The 15,967-nt window shown below is 40.4% G+C and overlaps 1 long non-coding RNA gene across 3 annotated transcripts in view; it reads right to left on the reverse strand.

Moving 5' to 3' along the window:
* The window catches only part of LOC116965421, an 85,071-nt gene that overhangs the window by 14,596 nt on the left and 54,508 nt on the right, over positions 1 to 15,967 (reverse strand). The window contains exon 1 of one of the 3 annotated variants that reach the window (XR_004409343.2): positions 1,222 to 1,370. The exons of the other annotated variants lie outside the window; for them this stretch is intronic. This is a non-coding gene — a long non-coding RNA (uncharacterized LOC116965421). Of the gene's footprint in view, positions 1 to 1,221; positions 1,371 to 15,967 lie in introns of those variants that run through there. 3 annotated transcript variants of the gene reach the window in all.

Consider the following 15,967-nt stretch of genomic DNA (forward strand, 5'->3'; position numbering starts at 1 on the left):
ACCCTCAGTAGATACCTGTGAACCTTATTTAATGAACCTGAAATTCAGTCAAGGTTCAGCACCTTCACAGACAAACTAATAATGAACTTGCTTAAGCACTAGTGAAGGATATATTGCTTTCACTCAATCCAATGTGAAATTTGACAATTTTGCTTTGATTTTACCTCTGGAGGTAAAAATACTCCGAACAGAAGTTAGAGAGAAAAATAAATCTTCCTATATGTAATGTTGGTGTAATTCATATGCGCTCAACAAAAAAGAGACCATAGTTTTGTATTTTCCAGAGACCAAATAACTTTATTTGGTAGCCAACTTTCTGTTGTCAACAGGTGACAAGACCACAGTGTATGTACCCAGAACTAGCTCAGACTGACAATCTGAAGAAAATATTCAAGGTCACAGTGAGCAAGGAGATCCAAAAACCTGCTCAGGCCTTTAAAAAGTAACCATCCATCTTCGACTACCAATCCCCAGTTCAAACTAAATCTTTCATCCACATTTAAAACCTTTAGATAAGAAACTAACAATAAAAGCAGTGACAGGCACATAACTGCAATGATATTACTGGATATAAGATAATAAATGTTTTGACTAATCCATCCTAATGCCTTTAGATAAATCAAGTTTTTGGCTAAGTAGAAACAAATATCCTGAACTGAAGCTAGCAACTAAGAATAGAAGGTTTTTTATTCTACTTTCATCACCTTTGGATTTTATCACCTTTCATCACCTTTGACTACCCAAAAAAATATGCAGTGCAAACCCCAGCAATTTAAGGTCATTCAATTTACCAGTTTCATGTAAAATTTTAGAAATTTGACTACCATTACATATCGCAAGGCTGGAGGTTGATCTATGGTCATTAGAACAGGGAGATAAAAGTATTTTGGGGGACACACAATACACAGCTGATTAGTTTTGTTAGATCAGTCACTGTCAGTGTATACTCCTCAGACCTTGAGGACCTCTGTCCATTTCTACAATGAAAGACAATCAAGAAAATGAAAATTGTTGTCACTAGGACTGAATTGTCTGTGCGAGGGCTGACACCTGCTTCAGAAAATGCTTAAAGGTCTGCAAGTGAAAAGAGACTGACAACAAATGTATTAGAATAATATTAACATAGGATTTGGAGTCTCACAAATCTTGACACCAGTGTCTCATCTCCACAGACTTCTGCTGCTGAAATACTGCCCAACTGGTGACTCTTTTCAAACTTACCAGCCAGCTGAAATCAGCTTGTTCTCAACAATATCCTTGCAGAGAAGATGGAAAGGGTGTTCACTTTTCTTCACTACAGAGAAGGAAAATGAAAGTACTCTTTACATATCCTGTTTTCCCAGATTCCTAGATCTTTGCAGCTGAGTTTCCAAATCTGTTTGGAAATTTAAAAAAAAAAAAAAAAAAAAAAATCCAAAATTTTCTGGTTTTATTTAGAATACCTTGGTTTCAGCAATTTATTGCTGAACCCAGAGCATGGTTCTGAAGGAACCATGCTTGGGGTCCTGCTGAACTCCTGTATGGACCAATGGCTCCTACCATCCTGGTACAAGGATGATAGTTCCATCACGCCTCTTCAGAATTAGAGACATGGACGGCTTCTGCATCTCCTCACTGCCATTAACATCCCACTCAACTTCACTACCACTCGCAGTTTTAAAAGTGACAGGAATATAATTTTTCCTCAGCAGATGCAGGGATCTTATAGTCTAGGGGAAATTACATGTTTGTAAATGTGTGTGTGTGTGTAATATATACTATATTATACCTATGTTTTCATATAATAAATATGTTATATGTGCATGTTCATGTATATATTTTTTTCACTTTAAATTAAAAAAAAAAAAATAACAAAAAAAAAAACCTAACAAACAAACAAACAAACCAACCAAAAAACCAAACCAAACAAACAAACAATAAAACAAGTAAAAAGAAAATCCCTAATGGGGGAAGGGGAGGCAAACCTTCTTTTCTTGATATCTTGATACTGTTTCAACTGCTAAACATTTTGATAATTTCCCAGGGGCATAGCACTTTCCATTTCTTTAAGCAGCAAAATTTCTGTCTCGCTTCCTAAGTCAGAAGTTCAGTGTAGGTCATTCTTCTAGTTATCACCCTTCAATGACTTCCCATCACCTTCTGAATCAAGTTCACAATCCTCATCCCCAGGGAACAAACTACAATCTGCTAACATACAAATTCTCATTCCCGTTTTCTCTGTGTATTTTACCTTCCTTACACAAAAAATAATTCTCCTTTGGCATTTTGCCTGGTAACTTTCATTTTTTATGCCAATTACTTTCTTCTTTCTGTACCATCCTCAAGGCATGTTTCATTGAACATTCCAGCAATGTATCTGTAGTGACATTTTACCCGGCCCCATTGCAGGATGCTACCATGAGTGCTGGGCACACTTCACCACAGCTGGACAGAAGTACTCCATGACTACACACTCTATGGCATCTGACAGGGTCTTAAGTAAATGCACTTGTAGTTATAGTAATGCAGGATTCTACTTCTGTGCCAGAAATAGGAATACAGTGACTCTTAACACTGGTCCTGAGGATTTATCAAAAAAAAAAAAAAAATTGTACCCTGTGGTCTCAGCTTATTCCCTCTCTTTGCAGCATCATGCAGCTAATGGCATCCTTTCTGGCAGAGCAATGAAGTGGGTAGCCACATGCCCTATCAACCAGCTCAAGCAAAGGAAAATATGCACAACAGGCACAGCAGGTTATTTAAAAGAATCCCACAATGCTTTGAGGGTATCCTGCTTAACAGGGATAGATTGTGCAAGAGCAGCTGCGCTGCACCATCCCTCCAGTTTGGGTTGTAAACGACTGGGGACATTGGACAAAGGAGGACCTCTGTGGGAGTCTGAATATATATGTGTCATGGCTGTGGGCAAGCATGCAAAAAACTGCTGGGTTTTAAGCATCGTCCTCAGTTCTTTTAGGAAACTGCTGCCAAATGGGATGTGTGCTGCTCTATGACTTCCCAGGTTGATTATTTGCTGCAAGGAATGGATGGGCCAGCATGTTAACCATTTGTTACTATATGCATTATGTAGGTAGTTACACGGATGTGTCATCCTTTCGTTACAAAGTGCTACAGTGACAGCAATTTCCATTCTAAATTTTCAACACAAATATTTCCATCCAGGCTCCAAGTAATGCTCCATCTGATCCTATATCCACTCTCCTGCAAAAGTAATTCCTTCACTGTTTTGCTCACACAGGTGTTTGACATATTAAGTGATTATGATGGACTCCTCATTACTGACAATTTGTGGGGTTTAGCTGTTCATGGTTGAAGTCTGCATCTTAGATGTTAGGGCCAGCAGATGGGCTGCATATGGTAGATCTGCTGCCCTGAATTTAATAGTTGCTGTGGAAGAAATTGTCATGCTGGCTTGCAGCATGGTGGGAGTTTTGACTGTGATATCTGAAGCATCAGGAAGCAACCTAACAAAAGCTGCTGTGACACAGAAAGTTAAAGCTATGTTTCAGTAAAATTCTGGATTTTTAAATTAATTTTTAAAGTAATAATAATAAAGAAATTGTTAAAGTAAACTCCCTCAGAATATCTTGTCACTGTTGCTTAACTAAAACAGCAGATGATCCGTTATATATCATTTGCACTACCTAATCAAAAACAGTATGCTTATAATGACTAGATCTCACACTTCAGCTATTGATGGTTGCTCTTCCCATAAACCAACAGACAACATAGCGCGACAGCCAGCTGAGAGACCAAAGTAAAGTCCTAAGAGGTGAGTAAAGAAAGATAGGAAGGATGGAAAACACCATCAATTCCTTCTTGGAAACTGTATTTCTCCAAAGTGAATGTTACCCTAAGAACCTCCCATAAGTCAGAACCATGATAAATTAGGAGAGAAAAAAGTGAAAAAAAAAAAAAAAAAAAAAAAAAAAAACAAAAAACAAACCACTGTTTCAACTGTGTTGTAAGAGAGCTTCATCAGGAATCTTGATCCAATATCAGAAAAGAGGAAAACTTTTCTCAAGAGAGCACTCCTCGTGCCTGCTCCAAACTATTTGTTGCAAAGAGCCAGAATTTCCCCTAGTATTTCCAGAGTAGTGAACTCATTTCATCCACACCAATGCTTGAGGGATCTCAGCTTCATCATGGAAAGAGGTTATTTTAATATTCTTCCCTTTAGGAGTGATCATTCTCTATTGCACAGCCCTGGCTTTTCCACAATTCTCTTCACGTCATGTCAAACTACCACACCAAAACTCCTTCTAAAAGAGGAAGAGGGAGGTAAGCTCACAAGAGCTCCAAATAAAATTCATACCACCAGTGAAATCAAGACCTCCCACGTGCCTGCTGAACCCCCTTCTGCACAAAGGCAACCCTTCCTTCCCATCATGTTTCACAACATATTTTCCATTTCCAAGCTCTCTCCAATCAACAATTCCCATCCACCTGTTAATTCTCTTTAACATGGATTTCCATGTATCATATAAACCTCCTGGAAACAATAAAAATTCCTAGATATGCTGAAAACAATTAGGCCACCCCTACCAGATGCACGAGTGCATGGTGAAGAGAATGTGCTTCTGGGTACAGACACACAACCAGTTCATGTTTCTAGCTGTGTGTACCTGAGGTACTCAGGTAGGGTGCAGATGTGACTCCTCAGCGGTGGAATTGCTGGAAGTGTGTACCATTGCCACATGAAAAATGTTTCTCCCCTACAAGAGATGTCCTCTATCAGAGGGCAGTTGTGCTCTACCACATTAATTATGTCACCGAATCTTCCCACCCCTGCTCTTCCTTTGTGACATGCAGTCATCAAAAATGTAATCTTAGACAAAGCAATATTTACATCACCTGTATCTCTTCCTTTACAGATGTCAAGCCATGTCATCCACTTTAGAAACAAAGAAGGCAAAAGACAACATTTTTTTAATGAGTTTTATGAATAAATGCTGCCCCTTAGCCCATATTGAACAAATTCTGGGCAACTCCCACATAAAGGAGAAACACATCACTATGAAAAAAGCTACCTAGCGCCATATTTCCAAGATCGGAAAACTATTTCCAATGGGAGCACACTAAGCAATTAAGAGATATAGCTGTCAGCCTCACACTTCACTTGCACGTGTTCTGATAGGAGCGCATGAGGCCTTTGGTAAAAGCACTGTTGTTTGCATTTACCTCTCCTAGGAAAATTCCGTTCAGAGACAGCATCTAGTATCTAACCAGGTCTTGTCTTCCATCCAGTTTTCCTGTTGGAGCAGGCGAGGGGCAGGGAGATTTAACTAGCTGCCTGTGGTCACAGAGGCGCCTGTAGCTCCATCGGGCTAGAAGCCAGAACCCCTCTGCTCACCTCTGACTTCCACAGGATTCTGCAAACCTTGACGTGCCAGATCCTCTGTGCTAAAACACTTACTCATCTGACTCACAGGCTGGGTAGAACTTTTTCTTCTCTCTCTCTTCATTTTGAATCTGCAGTAGACTTGAGTCTTTGTTTCAGCCAGGTTATTTTAATAAAGAGAACAATGGTCTTTCCAAGGCCATATATTGCAAGCTTGGGAAAACCCACATCAAAGCCAATTAGGGGCCAGATGTTGCTGAATCAGATTGCCAGCAAAACCAACCAGAGGTGAGAGTGCTGAACAGCTTCCTAGAACCATGTGCTTGAATGTTAAATCTATAGCTTCAGGCTCTCTGTGACCTGGCAAGACCGAAGTGTGAAGGTGAGATATCTAGTACCATCAATATATTTTGTCCAAGGCGTACCTCTTGTGTGTCCAACAGTTAGGTCCATGCTTGTGCAGCACATACCTACATGTGTTTCAAGTAAGAACATCTAAAGTATATTCCAAAATACAACTATGCAAATGGAAAAAGAAAGCAAAGCTCTCAAATCCTGAAATTCAGCAATTTTACCCTTCAGTATGGCCCCTGTTTATTAAATTGTTAAGCAATAACTTTATAGGGGAACATATTACATAAATGCACATACAATCTTCAAGTTAAAATGGATCATTATGCTTTAATGGGAGCTAAAGGGATCATAACTACAAAATTTTGAGTCTTATAAAGGAGTAGCAAGGACCTCTTGCTCTGAGATTCATATTTCATTTACTTTCAGTCCCCCCTAACTATATCACAGGTTTCTTTGCATAAACACATGCATATACAGAGACCTTCAGTAAACTTTAAAATCTCTAGGTACCATTATAACGTGGTAAGCTCAAAAATAAAGTGTCAAATAATATGAAATTAAACTTATTTTTGTATGACAGCTTTACTACTCCAAGTATCCTAGAGCACTTTAAAATAAATGACTTGGAAACTGCTAGTGAAGTTACGCAGCAGTTGTTAGTTTAACCTCAGGCCTGGATGTCAGAACTTGTTTTGGTAAAAGCAGGAAAGTACTAGCCAAAACCAGAAGTTTCCTCCTCGTTCTTTCCACAGTGTCCATTAGCTCTTTAAATCTCACCTGGTGTAAGCAGAAGAGTTCAGCCTGGTATCTTATCTTGCCAGTTATTCACCTCTGGTTTAAAAACTCTTTTAAACCATGTGCACAGAGATGCTCACAGATACTTCTATACACACAAATATTTAAAAAGCAAATCCTTGCAAACATTTCCACACCTTAATTTCGACTACAAGACCAGGCAATTCACTGTCCTCATCAACAGCACAATGATCACTTAGGGAATAAGAATACAAGAATCTGTCCCCAGGAGACTTTTAACTCTGTATGTGCAGTTAGTGGCAATCCCATTTCAACTCAAAAATCACCAAACTTTGGGTCAGTCTCTTGGGCCTCTCCTGCCTGCTGTACAAGCCTAGACTAAGAAATATTAATTCCTCAGGCAGGTTTGCCTGCAGGAAATATTTTCAACTCCCAGTAACTTCCACAGAAGTTACATCTGAGTACATAAAACCAGTTCTAGACTCTGGCTGTTTTGATAAATAGTTCCCTTTAGCTGTGCAAAATCTAGTGCTTATATTTGTAGGTCAGAGTTCTCAGTCTGTCTAAATACCCATTTACAAATAACTGTTTTAGAAAAGAGAGTAGGAGCAGCAAACACTAAACCTATTTGTATTTCAGAAAGTGGCAAGTTTTCCTAGGAATAATTTTGAGAAGCTGAAGGGCAAGACAAAAGCACAGCTGAGTTTTCACCTTCCTTCAGAACATATAATATCATCTACATCAGGGTTCATATGGTGTGTCTGTTTTTTCCCATTCTTTCAGAATTAATATCCTCTATTAGACTTAACACTCTGCTAAAAAAGAAAGATGGATTTTAAAATGCCTCCTGGGGCCAAAATACCAAGACAACTGTCAAACCATACAGTAGACTACAACAGAAGTCCTGACATCAGACCAGCAGCAGGCAGACAGTGGATAGTAAAAATGGTGGAGGACACACTGCAAAAAAAAAGGAATGAGGGAAATGAAAAACTTTTTTAACTAGTGTAAATTCACTGACTTTGAACCAAAAGTTCCAAGGTAACATAAAGTTAAATGGAAGGGAATAAGCAGGGAGACAGATGACACAAGGAATATCCAAGGACCAGAGAAATAGGCTGAGTTTATCTTTTCTCTCATCACAGTGGTAAAGACCGCTGGGCTGTCTAGGGAGTTGCAGAAGGTGAGAGAGTCTTTTCAGCAAGGCTACCGACACCAGCAGAGCACAGCACTTGACCTCACCACACTCCAGGAAAATGTTACTCATTTGTTTATGCGTCATGTTCGGCTGCAATTCAGACAAGAAATAGGAGCAATCAGGCAAGCAGTTCAATGAGAGCCACTAGTACTCAGGCAGAAGAACCAAGCGTTAAGGAGCTGGAATAATGGGGGATGTACTGTCTGCCCCCATCTTCACCCACTCACCACCTGCCTTTTCCTTCTGCTGTGGGGCTGCTGTAGCCAGCATTACGCTGACTCTTGTGTGACCCTCTGCAAAGCAGTACCTTGAAGAATTCAGAACAATGAAAAAATCCAATCCTTTCTTCCCGTCTTTATTTTTAGCCATGCTTGTGCCCTTCACCCAACCACTGCATGAATAACAACAGCTGAAGAGTCACACTAAATGTCAGGCTGCTATCTGAAATGTGGCAGAACTGTTCATCACCTTGCCGAAAGGAAAAAAGAAAAAATCTTTGAATAATTCATTGAAGGGTTTGACCAACTGACCAGCGTCCCTGCTCTCTCTTGTCCCCTGCCCGCATTTGAGTAAGGAAAAAGAGTCCTCTGTGTGATTTCTTCTCACACCCTGTCAGCAGCAAGCCCCGCTCACAAGCTGAATTGACTTGACTGTAGTAATATTGTTCTGCTGAGACAAGAACGATGATCAACACAACAGCACTGTTAAAAATGTTATAGGCTTCATAAAAGCAATCACATCAACTATAAAACGGTAGGTGATCATGACTGCTGCACCACTCTCATCATAACTTAGCCTGACTTGTCTGGATGGAGAAACAAATTATAGACAATTCCCTTTCCTTTCCCCCATTACTGTGCAAAGTGATACAATGTCCCTATTCCCTGCTAGACCTCTGTCACTATAAAGATAGAACAGTGATCTTTAAAAGATGGAAGATGAGATTTGGGGTTGGAAACTGTCTGCATAGCGTTAAAAGGTCTGTTAAAAATCAGAACTGAGTAATACCCAGCAAATTGTTAAGGCTCATGAGAACCAGCAATGACACTCTATAGCTCAGCTGTAAGTGGGGAATGAATCAAACAGCTCCATTTAAGACTCAACATCTGCGTATTTCTTGTCTAGGTGAGACTCCCCCTGTAAACTCACTGATAGTTCAGGATCAGGTCCTGAACATATGTTGTCTAAAAGGTTTATGCTAATATATAAACATCATTTTAATTCTCTCTCATGCCATGCACCTGTTGGCACTGCATAAGGCAAACACAGCACTGAGAAGATCAGCCATTCAAGCAAGACTCTGCTTGACTTAGGCCAGAAAATTCAGTGAGAGTGTCACTCAGACAACTGAGACAGCTTTCAGTTCAGAGTGATGCAGGACTCTTCAGCAAAGATTGTTTAGGGGAGAGGATTTGTCTGTCACTGTGAGGGCTGTGAAAATTTTCCAGAGAACTATCCAACTGTAAAAGAGAGACAACAAAGCAACAAGCGTAAGACTTTATCAAATCAGATTTTCCTTGCATTTTGGGGAGTTTTGCTAAAATTAAACGCCCAGAAGAAAATTCAGTATATTAAATGGAACGGTCCAAGAAGACCAAACTAAACGTGAAGATTTGTATGAACTGTGTAAAAGACAAAGGAAGAGCACGGCAGTGTTTACAAAGCAAGAGCAAGAAAATGCCCTTCCCTTTCACCCACACTGGAGAAGGATTTGGCTCAGTTTTTTCTCCTGCCTGAAGAGACTCGAGGGAAAGCTCCTGCTGATGCAAATGTGGATAAGCCACCAGGCTACAGCACAGGGTGGGAAACAGGTAGCAAGGAAAGGAAGTGAGCCTTGATCCTCCCTTCTTACAAAGCTCTACTTCATGTAAATAATTTAATAAAGATTGGAGTAGTAACGGCTACTCAGTGTCAACAGTCCCACTCACCCCCAACTTGGCCTCCCTCCTAATTAAAGCAACTTTACAATGAATGGGCTTTCCCCCCTAAATTACTGTGAAAATTCATGCAGATTTTCCATTTCCTATACCTGGTCTTGTGACTTCTGAGTTACCTCAAACCTAAAGCTTTTTTGATCTAACAACAATATGAGAAGCATACAAAATTCACAAGAAGCCAGTTAAAGATGTGACGTATTATGACAAAAAATAAAATTATCCTGAAATGGAAAAATTATATGCAAACTTCTGTGGCAGAGGGAGAAACACAACCTAAGTACAAGATACCATTCAGAACAGCTCTGTGTCTTACAGAAAGACCATTTTTCTCCTTAAATTCTCAATATGTAAACTCAAGCACGGTTGCCATAGTAAGAGATAATCATAAAAGCCTCAGATGGAGGGAAGCAACAATTAAGTTTTAGAGTTTTCTATAGTCCACATGCAATAATTCAGGTATGCTAAGCTTCACATTTTCTGAATATAGGGACTTTGAAACCAAAGCCTTATCTTGTTGGGAATTAGAGTCATGACTTTTGAATGACAGCAAGCTGCAGTGTCTAGTTCTGATGGTTCACAAGACAGTAAATCTCAGACCTGTCACTGATCCACATGCAAGTATTTTCAATTTTGGGCCTTTGGGAGGGGAAACTGGACATGCTGACATCACTACAAACAATGCTGTAGAAGAAACCACGTAGAACTGAAATTCCACACTTGGACAAGCACAGGAAACATTTTTTGTGGTCTGGTGTTTTAACTGTGATTTATTGCAGTCATGCCTATTTGAGAGAGATTCTTCTCTGATGGAGATGCATTAGCACAGAGGTTTATAAGCTTAATTGGATGGCATAGGTATCACAGAGGCATGTATGATTGGCTATTATGCCATATGCTGTCATAACAGTCATTTTTCAAAAGCATGCTATCTTTGTGCTGAGAAATATGAAAATCTAAAATATTTTGTAAAGTAACCACAAGAGTTTAGGAAACAGGGCTCAGCACTGTTTATCACTCACTACTGCATACAGCCTTACAGTTTACAGCCTTAGTCTGGTATAAAATGTTACAACGTGATTTGAAACATTACCCCACTCACAAAACTGAGGTGTCTGAGTCCTCTCAAGGAGAGATTGTTTAACATGTTTAGCTGTATTCTTTAACAGAATGAGTCCTTTTTTAATAGTGATTTCACAGTTTGCTGCCCCTGCATTGATCCTCCCTAAACTCAACCTGAATGCTTGAGTGTAAAAATCTGCTACCTCATGCTACAGCCTTTTTGTCAGTGGGACACAATATACAGATGAGCTTTGCAAAAGATACAATAGGACAGGGCGAACCAGGGGGCGGGGGAATAGATCGAATCAATTAAAAGTGTTCAAAGCTACAAGGTCTGCTATCAGCAAGCTCAGCACACCCCAGACCTCTGGAGCACAGACTACTACTACATGACTGTGAACTTCAAAACCGAAAGAAAAGTAACTAAAAAGCACAACTTATCTTGGAATGTGCCTTTACCACAAAGACGACAAATGGTATCCTGGCAAAGAAATGCCAGCAAGGTCAAGGGCAGTGATCCTTCCCCTCTCTTCAACACTCGTGAGGCAACATCTGGAGTCTTGCGTCCAGTTCTGGGCTCCCCAGCACAAGAGAGACACAGACACACTGGAGAGAGTCCAACAAACGGTCATGAAGGTGATGAAGGGATTGGAGCATCTCTCCTATGAGGGAAGGCTGAGAGAGCTGGGACTGTTCAACCTGGAGAAGAGAAGGCTCAGGAAGGTCTCATCAAAGTGTATAAATTCCTAAAGGGAGGGTGCAAAGAGGAAACCTTTTACACCTACAGGTTGTAAAGAAGATGGTGACAGGTTCTTTTCAGTGTTGCCCAGTGACAGCACAAGAAGTAATGGGCACAAACTGAAACAGAATCTGAACATCAGGAAATGCTTTTTTACTGTGAGGGAAGTTGTAGAGTCTTCATCTCTGGAGATATCCAAAAGCTGTCTGTATGTGATCCTGGGCAACTGGCTATATATAGCTGGCCCTGCTTGAGCAGGGGGTTCGGACCAGATGACCTCCAAAGACCCTTCCAGTGTCAATCATTCTGTGACTCCGTTATTCTGTGAATTGGAAGAATGTTTCTCCAGGACAAGTGTCCCCTGTCTTTCAGATATTTTGAAAAAATTTCATTTTTATTCTGCATTAGACTAAAATTACACTGCAAAGACTTGGGTGTTTTTGTTGTTGTTTGGTTGTTTGTTTTTTTTTTTCTCAAAAATTAGAAGTACATGTTTCCAGCCAACTCTCCTATTAATGACTCTAAACTGGGAAGATCAGAGATTTGAACCTTTGCCTGCATCACATTTTCCTTTAAACCAAATACATCTGTGTCAAACATTGTGTCTGAACAAAAAAGGGTTCAGGCCTAGGACATCCACAGTGACTGTGGAAGCTTTTCTTCTTAAACCCAGTTTAGCAGTAAAACTGTAGCCGATGATGTGAGTTAATGCCAAATACAAATTACAGTCCTGTCACAGTGAAATTTATCTGACTTTTTAAAAAAAAAAAAACAACTTTCATCACTGAAAAGGCCAAGAACTGGGGGGCTGTCCTACCCATGCATTCTTGAGCACCTGCTCCACCATCCCACAAAATGACAGAATACACACACATCCCCACCCCTCTGTTGCAAACATGCTCGTGCTGTGTCTGGAAGTGGGCTATGTACAACTGTACCTGCCACTGCTAAAGCTCGCTCGAGACCTCTGCAAACTACAGACAAGGATTGAAAGCCAGGTGACAGATCTCCTGCATCCTGCTGTTACAGAGAAAGACAACTGAAGTCTCTGGGTTTAACTAAGTAAGCACTATTTTAGTTGACCCAAAACGTGTGCAGTTTTAATCTAAAAATTCAGCTCTGATTAAGAATTTCCTTCTCCCCTTTCCCCCCCCACCCCGATCTGGATGCTTATTGCTAACTCTTCTTCCAGTTGAGAACAGTAACTGGCACATTACCACCCACAGAGACTCTCTAATGATCCAGGGGAAAGTTAATCACACCGTACCATCCCATAAATCACAGCAGTTGGTCTGTGACTTACTCAGCCCTAGAGAGGGCCAGATCTTGAGCTACCAAATGAGATTTTTTTTCTTTCTTTCTTTCTTTCTTTTTTAGCAATAGGACTAATTTTATTCTTTCATTTCACCTATTGAATCAGTCTGAGGCATCATAATAGCCCATAAACTACCACATGGGACATAAAATGTCAGGTCTCTGCACAGAAACAACTTCTGCTGCCTTTTCGAGCTTCCCCTGCTACGATGTGTTCTGCTTAGCCCAAGGCATTTCAAAGAGACTGCATATGTAGACAGGCATGTCTATCATGGCAGCAGAGCACCTTAGAGGGGTAAAGCTTTTGCTGTTTTTTCCCTGCCAATATTTTAATGTTAATTATTTCTTGGGAAAATTCCTATTCAAAGCATGCACAAGGACATGCAAACACACACACAAAATTCCTACTCATATCCACTCTGCTTATGGCTGAAATGTTGTGGTGTTGTGATATACAATAATTACAAAAGGAAATCAGACACTCAGTCAGCACCAGATAAGCAGAGGGCTCTTTTCCTTTTCCCAGGATGCTATTGTTGACATCGAGCTGTGCTGAATAAGGAGAGTAATGGCACTCAGAGGCCAATAGATGCTGCACCTCACAAGCGCCCATCCTTCCGAGCACTCACAACATCCCTTAACTATACTGAGAACTGAGGATTCAGTTCCGTTTACGATAAAGGAATGAACACATTAACCCAACAAAAAGAAAACATACAGTATAGAATGATCGAAAAGAAAAACTCTCCCATAGAAATCTTTTCGTGGCAACAGACACTACATGAGGTTTATGGTATTTACCTGACAATAAAACAAAACCAACTTCAGATAGCTTGCTGTGGCTCAACACCTCCCTTTCCTCCTAGTTTTCATTTTAGCCAAATGGTTGAAAACATCTGGGGATAGATTTAACCAATTCTGACTTACCGTCTCACTTACGGCAGTTACCCCATCTGAAAACTAAAATCCTTCTTAAAATTTAGTGGCTGTATGGCTGAGGTACAAAACAGTAAAGCGATCTCTCAAGATCACCAAGTAGAACCTGAAATCTCTGTCTTTCCTTAACTCCAGCACAGACTGTATGACTCTGAGCTAGTACATGTCTCAGAGTCTGGTTCTAAATTGGTGTGAGAATATCAAATCCAAAAGTCTGAGACCAATAAACACAAAGCATTAAAATTCTCTTTCATAAGAAATTACTGCAATACAAAGCATAACATTAAGACTTCAAAACAAAAAAATTAGTTGCCAAGTACCAACTATAATTGAACAAGATCTAGTTCATATCTTTTTTTTTTCTTTGAAAGAAAGTTCTAGTTTAGTGCCTGGTGCAGCATTTCATGGATCACTGCTGAATTTTAAGACATGAAATGAGTCAGTACTGCCCTTAAGAGGAAGTCTGTGTCAGTAAGTCGCTACTGTAACTGAGATGGTCAAAGGATGCAGAGGCAAAGTGCGCAGAGACAGTTAGCATCTACGGTGAGAACAGTTGGTACGCTCAGAAAAAAAGCCACACGTTTTCAGGCTCAGAGTCCCCTAAGCAAACGTTAGCATAGCGTGCAATAAGCAAGTGCAGGTGAAGCTAGCAGGAGAGAAGATTCCCCTGTAGGAACACGAAAAGCGTACAGAGTCTCCCGCTGCAAACCAGCACCAAGTCTGGTTCCGACACAAGAGCCTCTGAACACACTCGGCACACACCCATCACGTGGGTGCTTCACACCTAGGGGTCTGGCGCAGGCACCACGTCACACAGAGCTCACCAGTGGGACCTCAAAGGACAAGCCCAGTCAGGAGCTGCTGGGATTCACCCTGCTGAGATGTTGTGACATTTCAGGGTCTGCTGGCAATTGTCTGCAATTAGCTCTAGGAGTTTGAGTTTACTCAGGCAACTCCTTCCAAAACTTGGTGAAGAGTAAAAGCAGGCCTGTATCTTTTCGGTGATTTGGTGCTGAAAACTGGCCGCTTGTCTTTGTTCAGGTGAGGCAGATGGGGTTGCCAAAAAACACTCCACAGGAGGGGTGATTTGTGCTGATTTACTGCTTTCAGGGAGAAGTAGATCAGTCCAAGTTTCCACCTCATCATAGGCTTAAAAATGAATCAAAGCTATGATTTCTGTATTTCTGTACTATGCTTTTATGCATTTTGGAAATCATGGGGTACAAGAAAGTGAACTGCAAAACACAATTCTAGCCCAAATTAAAAAAACCCTGGTAGTTTTATTGCAGATTAGCACCTAACACACATCCTGGATGCTAGAGCTGGAGATTCAACATTCACAGCAAAATCCTGTTTTCACAGTCCTGGATGTAATGATGGCCTTAAAATGCACTCTCCCCGCCGCTCCCTGTGAGCCAACAGAGTCTAGTTAACCCAAACCTAGATGTTGCCAGGGTTTCTTTTGTTTTGGTTTGTTTTGTTTTTTTTTTCCCTGATGCAGATACAGCCTGAATGACTTGCAACTTCATTAACTCTGGGCATGCAGATGTTTTCAATGGTTTCTTCTGGAGACAGTGTTTGGCAAACTCAAAATTATTTCCTATCCTTAATCATCCCTGCTCAGTCGGGATCGAGGGAGTAAGTCACCTTATAACAGCAAGGTGACATTGGAGCTGAAGACTATTTCCCTCTCACTGTTATTCAGCCTGATGGCTGTTTTACTGCTACCCTGTGTGAACTGATCCCCTCACACCAGGCTCTTAAAAATTAAATGAGATGTCAAAAATACAAACACTATGGAAAGATACAATTTCTAGTATTTTATCCAACTTCTAGTGGGACTGCACTCTCTCCGCTCTTGTTAACACTGATCACAGACTTGGTAGCAAGATGCTCTGCTTCAATACACCTATTGCTTTCTTACTTTCCCCCAGCACAGGACATAAAGAAAAGTTACAGTGTTCTGCTATGTTGTGAAGTTAAGGTCCTCTAATGATGTACAGTCCACAAGAGCAGGCCAAAGAAACATTTATTAGGAATGATATGGAAAGAGAAAGATTGAAGAAAGAGAAACCTTGAAGAAAGGTTTTGGATTTGATTTTGCTGGCCCTGGCCTATGAAGTCAGTGTCACTTAAACCGTAATGTCTTTCTTCTTTAACAGTTATAACATTAATTAGGACAAAATCTAATTCACAAACTGGAGCTGAATGGTGGAATTGGTTAATAATGTATGATTAAACAATAGTAAGCAAGGTCACTGCCTGACTAAATATTCAGTTATCAATGATTAGATTTTGTTGGTCGATCTCTTTAAATGGCTTGATTGGAGATG

This window comes from Tyto alba, unplaced genomic scaffold (assembly GCF_018691265.1).
Source record: "Tyto alba isolate M040663 unplaced genomic scaffold, T.alba_DEE_v4.0 Super-Scaffold_38, whole genome shotgun sequence".
NCBI classification, from domain to species: Eukaryota; Metazoa; Chordata; class Aves; order Strigiformes; family Tytonidae; genus Tyto; species Tyto alba.